Source organism: Bacillus rossius (genome assembly GCF_032445375.1).
Source record: "Bacillus rossius redtenbacheri isolate Brsri chromosome 9 unlocalized genomic scaffold, Brsri_v3 Brsri_v3_scf9_2, whole genome shotgun sequence".
Lineage (NCBI taxonomy): Eukaryota > Metazoa > Arthropoda > Insecta > Phasmatodea > Bacillidae > Bacillus > Bacillus rossius.
This window is the reverse complement of record NW_026962013.1, coordinates 23,520,364-23,533,108: the sequence shown is the minus strand read 5'-3', so window position 1 is coordinate 23,533,108 and position 12,745 is coordinate 23,520,364. Positions and strand designations below refer to the sequence as shown.

The window sequence follows — 12,745 nt, the reverse complement described above, 5'->3', positions numbered from 1 at the left end:
AACTATATTGGCTTTCAATGCTGAGCCATGTAGAGGTGGTAGAGTGACCAGACGTTTCGCTCTGCATTGCAGTGAGCATATTCAGGGTTGAAACACCAATTCGACGCAGCCCAATCTTGAAAGGTAAAGTTCTTCGTTATAGTTTTAAAAAATAATATTTATGTACTAATATTGTGTCATATATAGTGTTTTATTCTCATCTGGGGCAGTTATTCAAGTGCCAAATTTTAATGGCATATGTAGGCTATATACGACACAATATAAGGGCATAGCAGCTATAACGGTTAAGTTCTTCGTTAAATTAAAAAAAAATTACTGATATAATTGCATATAAATAATAGGTACTCATAGAAGTCACCAAGCCACTGGGATTTTTAATTGCACTTTAGAACGCTAGTTCTAGTGCCGACATGAGATGGCATAGTTATCACCTCACCAAACTGGTGGCGCCGTTATGCAGTGGCAGGGAAAGTAATCATCCATTCGTAATTCCGTAGTTTTCTTTATGTCTTAGAAATAACTTTTTTTCTGGTTTCTTGAATTGCCCCGGGAAAAACCACCCATGGAACAAGGTGTCCGCTTCCTCTTCGGGATATCTGAGGCAATGTTAAACTGGCTTGAGAATGCTGTTTTACATTTTGCGATTTATTTTAAACTTAAAACGGGAACATATCGATAGCTAATAACGCCTGAACCCTGTTATCTTGGCTGTCTTTGTTTTTGATCCTGACATTGTTTTAACAGAACTAAACTATAAACTGGGCAATGGAAACTTCGGTGGCTAAAGAACTGTACAAACATAATAAAGTAAAACAACCAAATATTTCAACATAAAAACCCAATGAAATATTAAAAGAAAATAGCTCATCGCATTAAGATATCGCGTTAGGTATAATTATTTCGATTTTAACTATAAGAGCTTAAGTATAACATCTCCTGATTTTATCGCTGAAGATCTCGTTACCTGTAATTCGGAAGAATAAAATTCGACTTAAAAATAATTCCGATATCAAACATCATTTAAAAGTAAATTTATCACAATTATATTTTTCAGTATGGGAAATTTGCTTTCATGTACGCTTCTTAATTTATAAATTTGTATTAGGTATTGGAATTTATAACCAGGTATGTAAGTGCACAACAATGCTAACTAAATGTCACAAAAAATCTTTTGAGCGTCAGACTGTGTTTTAAATGTTTTCACGAAAAAAAAAAAAAAAAAAAAACTATTAATGTAAAATTTTTATGCATCTCCCAATAATTTTTTTTCTCACTAGGTTGGTAAGTTTGGAAATATATTTGATGGGAAGGAGCTATTCATTTCGTGACGATAACAAAAAATGTTTTAATATTATATTTTCTTGAACTGTCAAACGTGTTTTATAGATTTCATTTGTAAATATAGCAACACATTTAATTTACAAATATTCAGTACATATACTCGTGTGATGAATGTGCAATAATAATTTTAAAACAAAATCAAGGTGGTGGCCAAGATGGCGGACGCTAAGACAGTTGACGTTCTAGTGATTTACAAATGAAGCAAGATGATGGTAACGTACTCCAGCAGCCGAAAACAAAATGGCGGCTGTGATGTCAGAATCCTATATGGTGGAACCCAAGATGACTGCTATGCCGTCCATTGGTTGAGAGCAATATGTGCTTTGGTATTAGTCAGTCGGTTTAGTGTAATTGTTTGTAGACAGCTGCTACCTATGTTTATATTGACAAGTACATTACCCTGGAATCGAACTGAAGCCTCCGAAATGTTTGACGTCGTAAGTGAGTTATTTTGCTTCATTATGACCGAGAAAATACACTAACAGATTTTCAAAGATAATAACGTAGTGTCTACTGGCAGTATTACTACAGATGTAGTAATGTGCTATTACACGCCATTGCTTTACAGTGGAAATTATTTGTTGCATCCAGTCATCATTAACTTAAGGAATTCCAGTAAACTATATAATAAGCTTAAACGAAATCAAATTTTAGACATAAACATTAGCAAACTGTTAAGGCATATCAACTATTGAAACCAAGTTAAGTATTAAATAATAGTCGAGTGACTCGCGTGCGCACTTAGAAAGTGAAGAATGTTCACCTGCTGTGCGGTAATGTAAGATACAGAGACGTCAAAAAAAAGAAATTTTTATTATTTTATTCAAAGGTGATAAATTTTTCAGTTTTGAATTAGGTAGTCTATATGAAAACATTTACAGTCGCTACAATGTTTTTGTGTAAGCGCGATTTGAGACTTTAGTCTTCGCCTTATAAGGACGTATTTTGACATCAAAAATATTTTACAGATAAACTGTTTTTATATGAGAAATAACTACCTATTAAAAAAAAAAATAGGTATTTTAAATCTGCGACTGTTTGGACTGAAAATTGTTAGTAATTTAACATGTTTGTGACTGTTAGTTCAGTATTTTGTGACGTCATTGACGTCAGGACAGGTAAGTTGATTTTCGAATGCAACGACAATAATTGTGAATTACATACCTACTTCCAGACCGGCGTCCATTTTGTGTGTGACTGAGACGCTCCGGAAATACTCGGCTGTAGCAACAAAATAGCTAGGCATCCGTTTATTTCAAACGGCCTAGGGATTACCGGAAGAACATTTATAATATAGATAGGTATCTGACGATACCTAAGTCAGGAGTGTATTTAATTAAAAGCAGAATCGGCAATCTAGGTATGTAAACAGTATATTCTCCAATGGGAGTTACGTACTGACGCTATGCGAACTGCACAATAATTCGCATGTCTTTGGACTAAAATGTACTTGGTGCATGAACTATTTCTATTAAAAGACTACATTATCAAAACGCCCAGTGTGAAAATAATATTTTTCACATTGGTGCAAAATCAGCCCACCGCAGTTTGTTAAACCATTAGATAGCTGGTGAACCAAATTATAAATATATATTCTGAAATTTTAAACTTTTTGTGTGAGAACTTTTGAACATTTTCCGTTGGGCCGATCTTATCATTAAATTTTCTGCAAACTGAATGGTATGGTATTTACAGTACTATTATGTAAAAAGTGACACGTCAGGAGGGTACGCAGAGGGAAGTGGGATTGCAGGGGGGATAAATAATAATATATATTCCCTCACTTCTTCAACGTGTAATTCAAAGGAAATGAAATTCTGTGTACGCATTTGCCCGCTGTCAACGGTTCATATATGTCCACATATATCGCTGGGTGCTCGTGATACTAATTAATATTACATTATTATATCGGTCGATTTTCAAATTACGTATTAAAATAATATTTTTAACGACAATTATTTAATTAATTAAGAAATTAAATTATACCTAACCGAATTTTTCTCGATTTATCTTAGCGGGCCAGTGGTTCGATGCATGGTAAAGTATTCGGAACACGAGGCTTATTAACGCTTTGATGCCGTTTGCGGCATAACATTCTGCAGTATAGTATACATAAGCAACTGAAAATAGTTTGTACGAATTCCAAATACTTTCGTGTCTGAACTGTAGATATTGATTATCAGTTTCCCCGCTAGACAGCACTGCCGATAAAAAAAAGGTATAAGGTTCCAGTTGTGGCCGCAAGAGTCGTGTTTTACGCTCACTTCGCTACGTTCACTATTGCTTTCTCCTTTCGATGCTAGATAGCAGCAGTACGAGCTAAAAGTTCGTGATGTGTTTGTATAGGAATTAGCGATTTATAATATTTTTGTATTCACTCTTTTTCAAATAAAGAGGCATTTTTTTGGCGGGGCGGACCCCCGGGGGGGGGGGGGGTCCCCCCATTAAAAAAAAAAAAACTCGAATGTGGAGGGCAAGACTTACGTGTCCTTATCCTTATGTGAATGGCGTCACGTCACACGGAAAACAGCCCTGCTGATGTCCGAATGTACTGATTTCTAAAGAATTTACCAGAGCGCAAAATAATTGTTTTTCAATTGATTTTATTTTCCATTTTCATGCTATGTAAATGTGTACGCAGCTAAGTTTTGAATATTTAGTTAACTTGTGAAATTTGTGGGAGGTCAAAAATATTTATTTATTCTGTAAGGCAAATGTAAAGTCTTATAAATGTTCGTTATTTTCTGCTTACTTTTTGAAACGGGAACCGTAAACAGCAACTATCACGAGAGTTCTATGCTACCAAAGGACACCAGGGAGATTCGGATCATAGCCCACACCACGCATGACTTCAGAGGGGCACGTAGGCCAATCAGTGATCAGTGTCCGTCGAAAACAGTTGAAGACGTTGCAATTGTAGACGGGCCTTTGGTAGTATACCTTTAGGGTGTTCGCCCCTTAAAATAATAAAGCGCTGTGGCCAGCCAATCCCGAGAACAAGCCTTTGGAAATGTAAGCAAAGTTTATATACTAATTAAATTTCAGATTAGCGAACACTGCCGTGGTTGTATGCTTGTATATGCTTGCCGCCCAGACGCTCGGGTTTCGATTTTTGGCCGACTTTTTTTTTAAATAGTTAAAACATTTAAAAATATATATATCTAGGCACAGTTTACAAATATTATTAATTTAAATATGAAAAAAGTAATTTTTATTTTTTAGATATAACTTGATATTTAAAGTACAGTAATAATTAAAACATTTAAATATAAAAAAATATATAGTAATAGTATAAATAGTGCGTATAATAATTAAAAAGTTAGTTTTTTATTAGTACATTTTATTAATATATTTTGTTTTACGAACCTGGATGACAATTATGATAAAAACACTGGAAACAAAAAAAAAATATGTTAGATAACACTTCATTAACATACAAAAATATCACTCTATCTTCTGAAAGTTTAGAAGTGTACCAACCTCATTTTATCATTTTATTAAAAATCGGTGATGTTAACTGATGATTAACTATTTTTGATTGCATTTTAATACCATCTAAAGTGGGAATTTATTTCTCAAATATGTTCTATTAAATAAGCAGCAAATATTTTATTACATTTTTTTTTACCTTTCTATAAAAATTAACATCGCAAGGTTGGACAAGAGGAGTGCTTTTTATTTATTTATTAGATATTACTTAATATTTAAATTACATTAAAATGCAATTTAAATGTTTAAAATATTCCATTTGAACAGCTATAAAATATTCCGGTAAGACCGGTTTTGACCTGACAACTAGTCAGAGTACCAATTCAATATCGTTAACTACTACGTTAAAAAAAAAAAAAAAAAATCTCAAGGCCAGAGCCAGATGCTGGCCGAACGAGGCGTGTCTGTCGCTGCAGGCAGGCAGGACTTGATCCCGCATTTGCGAGCTTGGCGAGACGTGATCAGGGGGACGTACCACAACGCCGAAATATACTAACGCCGAAATACACTAACGCCGAAATACACTAACGCCGAAAAATGTAATTGCAGGACTACCACAAAGGTTAGGTTAGGTTAGACATAGGGCGCGGTTACACGGGAGTCTGAACTACTTCAGGTGAACATGTTCAGCTGTTGAGTGCGGTTACACACAGTCTGAACATGTTTCGTTCGAGGCCATTTCTCATTTAACTTAAACAGGTTGGCAAAGTAGTTCAGATCGACATATCTTCTACATTAGCCTCTGATTGGCTGGTTAGAATATAAACAGTCTTTTGCAGAAATTCTAGATGGAAAGTGTTTCTGGCACAAGTTCGAGTAATATTTTACCGAATGCAACAAAAAAAAAACAACAGATAATTACATATATTTTTTAATTTATCCTGACCTTAATTTTCTTAAAACTGAGATAGGTACTCTCGCTCAAAAAATAATAAAAAATAAGTTTAAAAATTTTACTGTGCATGTTTGAATTCCCGATTTGTAAAAAAATATTGAGCAATATGTAAACACATTTCATTTCTGCTGATACTGCTGTATAAACAAGTGAGAAAATCCCGCGTTTTCTGGATGCAATTAAAAAATAGAGATCAACAACACAGTCATTCGTTGACAGTAGACAATCGGTTTTAGAGCTAAACACACTTTTCAGCAACTACCGTGTAACCGCACACTTTCGCGTTTGTAAACGTGTTTACTTAAACATGTTCACCTGAAGTAGTTCAGGGTCCCGTGTAACCGCGCCCTAGGTTAGGTTAGACTAGGTTAGGTTAGACTAGGTTAGGTTAGGCTAGGTTAGGTTAGGCTAGGCTAGGATAGGCTAGGTTAAGTTAGGTAGGTTATATTACGTTAGGTTAGGTTAGGTTATATTACGCTAGGTTAGGTTAGGTTTGATTGTGGTATTTCGGCGTTAAGGTACATTTAAGAAACACACACAAATTCATTCAGTTGTTATTTCGGCGTTGTAATACACAGCAGTTTTCTAGCTGTCGGCGTTGTGGTCAATTTTGACATTCGGCGTTATGGTTTTTCTGCGTTGTGGTAACGACCCGCAATCAGCCTATCGCCCGAGACAGTGCCGTTTACCCGACCAACTTGCCAACATATAAAAACTGTTCGCAGGCTTTCGCGGCCATTGTCTGAAGTAGCTTCGCTTCTGGGTTGTAGCTACAACCCAGAAGCCAAGCTACTTCATGTAAAAACTTCGTTGAAATCATAACCCTTTATATATGTAATGCACTCGTCGGAATAACTTCAAAGTACGAAAAAAACTGAATGAGAAATTAAAAGTAACCTAAAAAAAATTGTTCTGTCAAATACATTTTCAACAGATAATTACTAAAGTGGGTTAAAAATTCGTATAAGTGATAATTACATGTAGGTATGTGACTTTTTACACATAGTGAATATCTGTTTAAAATATTTGTGACAAAGAACAAAATGAAGGGGGATTTCGTGTTATATTTGATAGAAAAAGCCCTTAAATAATATTATTAATAATAACAAGAAAATTTTAAAAATAAATTAACACTGTGTGAGAGACCCAAGAGAGGCGTATTTTTTAAAATGCTGATACCAAACATGTTCAGTTTTTAGCCAATGCATATTCCTGAAGTTTTCTTGAGAAGGGGAATTATTATTATTATTATTTTTGTTTCGGTGATAAGAAAAGAGTAACGTCTGCGGACCATGTAATATCTTATTAAGTATATTCAGTAAATAATGAAATAGTGTTCATTACCATGCAAAGAAAAAGTGGGACTCGAATAAATGATCAAATTCATCGGTTCAAAATTTTGTAACTAAACATTTTCGTAAAAACTATGTATTATTTTGTAATAAAATTAACACAAAATTCTTATGAATTGTTATTCAGGAATTCCAAACAGTTGGCCAATTTAACTTGAGAAATACCAGCCGCTGATGGTTATGCTATTACCGAATAGTTTATTTATTATTTTTATTTTTAAGCTCTAAATAAAATTTATAAACCATAAAAAATATTATTACACTTTGCATGTAGGCTACCTACCATACGTGTTTAAATGCAGTAATGTTCAATTTTTGTGTTTAGTCTTAAGGTTGAGATCGTAATGACGCTAAACTAAGAATGTTTCACGATAACTATCTTTTATCCTAAAATTATGATACAGGCTATGTTAAGATGTAGAAAAACAATACCTCGATGATATAGCATTTACATAAATACCTACCAATTCAATACAATATACATAAATGGGCTTCTTTAAAAGTAGTGGCTACATATACCACAGACATGTACGTAGGTAACGTTTTTTTATTGACGTTTAAGAATTAACTGTTAGTTCGAACACACATTGACACACACACACACACCTACACACACACACACACACACATATATATATATATATATATATAAAACTGTACCTCGGAGGCATAAGATATTGTTGTATGCCACTGGAAAGAATGTCAAACGGTGCTCAAGTTTATTGTTAAAAGTGCATTTTAGACTACGGAAGCGTTTTAATGAGACTCATCACAGTGATGGAATGGACATTGAACGGTTTAATAATGGTAAATATATTCCTAAATAGAAAAAATGTCAAATTTTATCATAGAGTAGTAATAAATAAAGATTGTTAAGTAATTATACTTATTTAAGAGATATTTCTTCATCGTGCTCTGATAGCCGTGATCGTATAGTGGTTAGTACATTGCGTTGTGGCCGCAATAACCCAGGTTCGAATCCTGGTCACGGCACATGATGGGCATAATCTTTTTTACTAATTTTCCAGTTGTAGTTTCATGAATTGAATGATATACTTTTCACAAAAGTCTGAAAATTTTTATATTTTAACTCTACTATAGACAGCACATTAAACTTTGTTTGCAGCTAATCACACCAAGGAGAGAATGAAATATTTCTTCCAAGTGTTTTAAGTAGTTTAAAATTTACTTCTTCTAATGAAAAATATACATTTCATTTTTTCTTTTACTGCCACTGAAAAGTTTATTCTTACTGCCCACGCATTCGCTCGTCCGTATTTAAAATCTATTCTTGCGTTTTTTTTAAAATTTTCTTCCAAATGAGTTATTGCGAGTAATTAGCGATAAATACGGCATAGTTAGCTGCCAGAGATACGTTTTTATTATTTTTTTGGTTGTACAAATAAGAATGACTATTTTTTTAGGTTTAAATATAATGATATTGGCTAATTCATGATAGGATTTACATGTCTATTATTAAAACTTATTTTATTTTTCTTAGCTGTCAAAATCCTCACAAATTTGAGGATTTTGAAAAGCCGGGTAAATTAAAAAAAAAAAAAATTCTGAAAGAAATTCTAACAGTTTCTTGAAGTAGCCAATAGCATTGCTGTTAAACCTAAGACGTTTTAGTCCTGTTGATTCTCTTTATTTGTATACCGCATTAACGTTAAAAATTTAACTTGGGCAACTAATTATGCAAAAAGGTTGCGATATAAATATTTTTCATTGCATGGAAGTTAAACCATTCAGTAGTCTACATATTTTCCAAGCGTTTCACATGAGAAAAAAAAAAAAAGACATAAAATGTTACGCAAACCGGTTCGACCGTCCTGATTACGGTTTTCTCGTGTTCCCTCCCCCCCTTCCCCACTTTTCCAATCCGAAGTCACTCCAAGCAAATGCTGGGATGGTCACTTGCTTCGCCGATGTCTTTCTACAGGTTATCTGCATGGTTAATGGGAGCTGGGTGGCAAGGATGCTGCGATGGGTTGCCTCAGCTTCTGGTTGTACCGGGAGTCGGGATGAAATGGCGAATACATTTATGTCGTGTCTTCGTTAATTTCTTGTTAATTTTAATTTCAATGTTTCTTCTTACCATTATATACATACATATACATAAAATTATTACAAAGCACACCTGCTTACTGATATATATATATATATATATATATATATATATATATATATATATATATATATATATATCTCACATTTCAGTAAGCAGGTGTGCTTTGTAATAATTTTCCATACAATTTACAGTTTCCCAATCATGAACATAGTTGATGGTTACCGATTGAACTACAAACAATATAGTCCACCTAAATGGAAGAAACCATAAGTTTCTACCTTGGTACAAATTTTGTACCGATTATAAATAAAGAGATCTTCAAACCAAACCATTTCCCGATGCCTTGGAACAACACACAGAAAATAGTCCTGCCACTAAATGGGCGCAGTTGCTGGTTTCGAAAGGGAAAAAATTGGCGTATAATAAATGGCCATTGGTTAATGGATTCATACTGCTTCGCCGATGTACCTGGTCTAAATCATCGTTTGCAGATGAGACGTTCAGCTCAAATAACATGAAATAAAAAGAAATAATCATAGTACAAGTTTGTTAATTCGTGCATTGTTACGATGGTCGTAGATATGTCCACACTTATGCGCTTTCATCTTCCTTTTTCCTTTCACCTTGCAATTCCTCTTTCTTTTCAACTTTCCTCCAACTGCATGCGTCTAACTCATGCCTCTGACGCAAACTATACCTGTCCAAATTGGTGCGTCAGTTTCGTTCAACACTCGCGATGGATGTTGCGGACGCGAGTTCACTAGTGATAAGTGCAGCTTATTTAGTAATTAATAGTGAGGAAAAGAAGAAAACCCACAGGCAAAGCTCAATATGGCCTGTTCAGTAATTTCTCAAGGATGTCAGAAGACAACTTTGACACTTTGTTGAGTATGGTTCAGCGGATAATTGAACCCATGGTGATTCGTACCTCTCATCAGCCCCAGAACCCTTCTTTTTCTTACTAACTTTTTGGTGTTATTTCAAAAAGTATGAGCACAAGCTTTTTATTTTATTTTTTTTACGCCCTGAACATCAAGATTATTTCCCAAGTTACTTAAGGTTGTTCAAGGGAGTCGGACATATCATTAAAGGCAGTGTTATGTAAGCTATTAGTCATATATATGTTACAAGAATGTTTTTAGTGCATGTTAAATTATATTTCGAAACCAATATTACTTTTATTAATTTTTTTTATTTAAAGTTTTATGTCGTAAATACATTCAGGCATATCGATGTAATTTTAATTTTTTTAAGTAATGTTTGAATATAGGTTTATTGTAAATATTTTCAATATTATCCTCTGAAATTTTAATTAGGTTAGAGCTTTAAGATTTTTTTCTATGCAATTAAGCATTATGGTCATTTGAACAGGAAAAAAAGATGGTTGCAGTTTCCTTATAAAATGAAATTAGTATAGGGATATTATGTATTCATATTACCAGAGGATATAGCCTATTCTGTTCACTTTACGCTGCTATATGGTTTGTGTTTATACGATGGAAAATACAGCTGTGGTGTATGAACACATGGAGACGCGTGTCGCTCTCGCGCGAGGAACCGACTTCCCAGCGCGACCCGCGTCTCCGCGTGACCGTACGCTGGCGCTCGAGGTGTCATTTTTGGGAACTACGTCCAGGAGCTCCCACCAGCCGCGCCGCGCCCCCGCGCGCTCCAAGAAACTACTTTCGCGCGCATTTTGTGTTTTTGATGACTTTCGTGAAGTGCATATTTCAGTCGTTGAAAATATTCTTCCGTGAGCCATGCCGAAGTCTAAACCACCTCCGAGCCGCTCTCACAAAAAGAGCAAGAAAGCAAAGATCAAAAGAAACTTTTGGCTGGAGAAAAAAGCCAAGGATAACGAATCTGGAAAACATCCAAGAAATATGAGGTAAGTCATATACTTATTTTCTCATGTAAATAAGTTAATAAAATCCGATTCTCGTAGCCTATACTTTATGGGAAACAACTTACTTCGTTGATTGAACATTATTTGTCTAAGGCTTAATCTTTTTCGTTTTTAAGTAATTGTAAGATGATAGGAGTATATAAATAACTGAGTAAATTACAACGTAACTTAATATATATATATATATATATATATAATTATTAAGTAGGCTATAACTTCTTGTATCGCGAGACATATCTCACTTTGTTTACTGCTTATAAGTAATGTTATTATGATTTCTTTAGATAATCATCACATAGTTCGCTCTGTTATAATAACGGGAGTTTATACAACTTTGAGGAAACATCCCACAAAGCAGGACACTTTTTATAGTATTCTATAAAATTTAAAGTCTCCTTAACCGTGGACGACATGGCTTCAAAAATATCAAAATCGCAAGGAAAGACGCACGAAATCCCCGAGTTGTACGGATCGTCTTTCAACAATAGGTATGTGCGCTACGTTCTCTCGCCCCGTTCAATTCCGATAACGCATGCAACAACACGTTCGTCAGTTGCGTTCCTCCGTGCGCTAGACGCATGCCTTCGACACACGTAAAAACGCACCAGTGTGGACATACCTTATGGCAGCACCTTGCCCTTCAAGATCCGGGTGCAGGGAGGAGTCCCCCGACGATAACTTGGGCGTGTGTCTGCGCTACGCGCCCGCCCTAGCGCCCACGTGCCCACGTGCCCACGTGCCCACGTGCCTACGTGCCTTACACAGCACAACATCCTTCTGCGCGCTTCCTTGGAGCGATATCTTCAAGAACATAATTGCCGAATCATGCTTCAAGTGGATACAGACTGCCATGCATTGCTAGAAACTATTTCAACCGAAAGATGCGAATACTGTGATGAACCTAAGTTTTTGTTTAACAATCACAGTGGCGTTCGTGTCGTTCGAAATGTCACCCGAAATATTTCCGGAGGTGGAGCACGTATAAGCCACTTACGGCCTAGTTCAACTCCTAAGGGTAACACTTAATTACCAATGATAATAAACTTTAGAAATAGTTTACTCGTGTGCAAAATATTAAAAAAAAAAAAAAAAACCATTTTAATTAAATTAATCTATTTCTGGGGATAGTGATTTATTCTATGGTGTTTTTCATCATATTAAAAAAAAATCGTATTTTACCTTTTTCTTCATTTAAACAATGACTGCACCCCAGCGGAATTGAGCTCTAAGTAGTTTATTAAACTCTAACGTAATTTCCATTTAGAAATACCACTTGAAATGGAAGTACGACTATGTGTGTGTGTGTGTATGTTTGTGTAATGCTTAGTCTGAATATCAAGCATTATAGTTTGCTCGTTTATGAGGATAATGGAGAATAACCATTAATGTATTTCATCGATTTAAATGTTACATCTTGTAAAAAAAGTTGCAAATTGTTAATTTTAAGAATATTGAGAAGTAGAAGTCAATTGATTAGGTGTCTGTTCTAAAGTTTAGGTAAGTTTGGTTAGGTATTATTTTCTAAGACAAACAAAAGTTGTATGAAAAGGCTGGAAGTTTGTTTAATAACTCGAATGGAACTCGCTAGAAAGGAATTTTCAACTATATGGCATTCAAATTTCATTATTACCACAAAACATTTTTTATCATACAAATTTTAAATGGTTGAATGGAAATGTGTATGGGAAAAG

At 34.7% G+C, this 12,745-nt stretch overlaps 1 protein-coding gene and 1 non-coding gene across 2 annotated transcripts in view; both read left to right on the top strand.

Moving 5' to 3' along the window:
* Positions 1–2,545: 2,545 nt before the first annotated feature.
* LOC134542763 (circadian clock-controlled protein daywake-like) overlaps positions 2,546–12,745 on the top strand; it is a 113,409-nt gene continuing 103,209 nt past the window's right edge. The window contains exon 1 of the mRNA XM_063387266.1: positions 2,546–2,701. The gene's annotated coding sequence lies outside the window, so the exon portion shown is untranslated. The remainder of the gene's footprint in view (positions 2,702–12,745) is intronic.
* Positions 7,999–8,070, top strand: Trnah-gug (transfer RNA histidin (anticodon GUG)). Its single transcript has one exon. It is a non-coding gene; the product is annotated as a tRNA-His (tRNA).